We start from the raw sequence: 3436 nt of genomic DNA on the forward strand, positions 1-3436 counted from the left end.
ATCACTGCTGGTCTAAGCTCCACACACAACCTGATAGAAGTCAGGGAAAAACCACCAGAGTCACATGTGAGACCATGTTTGCTAGCTCAAGTCCTGCTGCTAACACTAGCATGTTTCTGTACTGCATTTACAAGTAAAAACACATTTCACACAAATACCAAAAATGAAAACGATGTGAGCAACATTTTAACTAATTAACAATACATTTCTATATTTAACATTTCATGTATAGACTTTTTTTAATTTTGTTTTTCCTTCCAAACTAACAAGAGTAATGCCTGCTGCTTACTGTCTCTCGAACGGCCTTGAACAAACAGGAAGTAGCTATGGAACCATCAAAATAAAAGTCTTCACCCAGAACTTTCTCTTAGAAACAGCAAAATAAAGATAGCAAAGGCGATTTTGGTGAAACATGGGCTACACAAACTGGTGGAATTCACCATCTCTGAGAGAACCAAACTAAAAATCAAATATTGGACAATCAAGAAAATAAAATAAAAAATACTACAGTGTTAACTTGTATATGTAGTTAATGTTCACAAAAACAGTTGATGAAGAAATTATGCAGTGAAAAAAAAAAAATCCGCATTGAAGTTTTGAAACTTTTGGTGAAGATTTTTAGGTTACAAAGCATTAATTGAAGATTAAAAAAAGAAAACAAGAAATCTACTGTATATCTCACTAATATTTTACCTTAACTATGTAACACTGGTTCATTTCCTTGGATCTGTGATTAAGACAGCCTTCAATCTTTGTTTTTATTTGTAGGGAACACATTTTAAAGCTGAATTCTGTATATATCAGCTTTTGAGATGGACTTGACAGCTGTGAAGATCCTCATTTTAAAAGGTAAAAGGTTTCAATACATACGTAGTCTGGCAGTTCTGCACTGAGCAGCAGTCATCAGTATATTTCTGTGGGATTACCACTTTAGCCCCCCTGGTTCTGGCTTGGCAGCCGCTCAATAACCCTCACAGACAAGTTATAAGTCCCCAGCCTTCTGCTGAAACCATCTTTATCATCTGAGGCTTTCCTTCTATGTCCTCGCCTGAAATGTGGTAAAACTTTGTTATCAATGTGAACTCTTGAACTCAAACTGAAAATCAGCTTCCTGCCCTTTTCTTTACCCGTCTACCTTTCTGCTTCCCCTCAGCTGAAGAAAAAAAAAAAATCATAAGACTTTATAACCTTTTTGTAATTGTAATCTATAATAAATGAATGATCTTTCAGACATTTCACTGTCAATGTAAAGAAGAATTCTATTTTCTTTTTTTGTGAATGTTTTATGAAGTAAAACATAATCCCAAGTCATTTGGCAAAAACTCAGGCAGGTCACTAAAATCTGCTGCTGATTTACAGCCCAATGATTTTCTTTTTCTTGTCAGGCCTCCCACCTCTAAGGTTTGCAGAATGATGTATTACTTTGAGGTGTGGAAGGGGTGAGTGGCAGTTAAATTTTGTTCATGTCGTGTTGACCTTCTGTCATCTTATCAAACTCTTAAAAAAAAAAAAAAAAAATGTAAAAACTATTTATTTCAATGAATGGGACAATTGATAATATACTTATTACAAACTTCATCTGTTTCTTTACTATATCTTTTATGACATCGTCAACTCCACTGTCCAAAATATTTGAGAAGAAAAGATAATTGATTTTCTTTCAGAGTCAATACTAAAGCAGAAAACCAGAACTACAGAAATTTGGAAATAACAATTGTTGGAAAAGCAAAGGACTGGAGCAACAACTTTTTTTTTTAGCCAACTCTTTTAGGATCCTGTTTTCTTTTCTAACATTGATTTATTTCTTATAAAATACTAAAAGTTCAATCTAAAACACACCTAGATACTTATGTTCTTGTCTGTTAGGCGTTTCTCAGTCGATCCGTGAGTCTCTTAAATGCCATTTCTCCCTTTGGTCTTTTTCTCTTTAAGAACTAACTCCTGTAGTACGTGCTCTAAGTATAATCTTCATAAACATATAAAATTTGGCAATAAAAAAAAAAATGAAATAATACATTAAGAAATAAGGAATTTTGTGACTGTATCACACCTTTTAAAGTGAGAAATGTCCCCAAATTTCTGATTCTGCTTTTGTACAATTATCAGCATGAAGCCCACGGAGACAATCGTTTTGTGGTATTGGGCTATTTAAACAGAATTTAAATTGACTTGAATAAAAATAAAAAAATAATAATTGTAGAAAAAATGTCTTACAGTATTTTTACATGCCATCAACCATCTTTTAAATTTACCAACAATTTAGATTTTGTTGTCTAAATGCAAAAGAGAAGTAAACTGAGCATGTATAGCAGAAAATATTTTAATTCTATATTTCAAGTAGTAGTTTGACTGCAAGCTATTAAACTGTACTGTAAGAAAATAAAATTATTTTTGATTCTTGTATGAAGGAATAAAATAAGGCAGAAACGTAACCAATTGGGGTTGAAATGGAAGCAGGTGACCTTGCAGGGCTGACTGTCATTACATGCAAATTAGCATCTCTGAATCAATGCACTACTTATGAAATCTAATGTAACTGATTGTACAAATGAGAATTTTATGATGAATACATTTTTTTAAAAAGTTTCAGTTTTCTAGAAAAAAGAAAAAAAAATTCTTGTTGGGAAAGAAAATCTATATTGTATTACAAAAGAGAGGTTTAAAAAGTACCAATAGAAAGCTAATAAAATTAAAGAAAAACTGCTTTTTGGATAAGAATTCAGAAGTGAAATGTAGGTTTTCTTTGCTGAGTCACCAGAGCGATTTTGGCTCAGGTGTTCGTTTTGTCTGGTAATAGCAAAAATCATTGTTCAGTTTCCATCTTCCCATGTGGAACCTCTTCCTAGGACAAAACATTATCCTCAAGTTGATCCAGATGGGGAGTTAGCCCTTGACATAGCCTTGACACCAGTGGTCTGTGCAAGGATAGAGAACAACGCATTGTGAAGCAATTTATGAATTTTAACATAGGTTAACATGTTCAGACCTCTACAGTAATCGCTGTCCTGAACTCCAGGTGGGATTTGGATCTTACCAGCACATCTGCTCTTAATTCATGCCGCCTTTTTCTAACAGTAATTCTAATATTTTATTTCACTATTCCTCTGGGTGAAGCCATTAGTTTTTTCTCTGACCCTCATTTTTCATAGCTTCTTTCATCTCTCTAGCTCCCCGACTTTTCCGTATTTTTTAATGACCTTCTCTCATCCATTCATCCAGCCTCAGTTGCCCTGCCTTCCTCCTCTTTTCATTCATTAACACCTGACCCGTCCCATTTAACAACACCAGCTGGATCCTCTGATCTCAGCTGTGGTGACTTGCATGGTTGTGTTGTGCATGTTTCTAACCTCTGCCTTTTGGGCAGTGATGCAAGTGGCAACGGACACAGCAGAGATTTTTCTCCATTACACCGGGTCAACACCGTTCTCAGACAGAG

The sequence above is a fragment of the Oryzias melastigma genome, linkage group LG10 (genome assembly GCF_002922805.2).
Source record: "Oryzias melastigma strain HK-1 linkage group LG10, ASM292280v2, whole genome shotgun sequence".
Classification (NCBI taxonomy): Eukaryota; Metazoa; Chordata; class Actinopteri; order Beloniformes; family Adrianichthyidae; genus Oryzias; species Oryzias melastigma.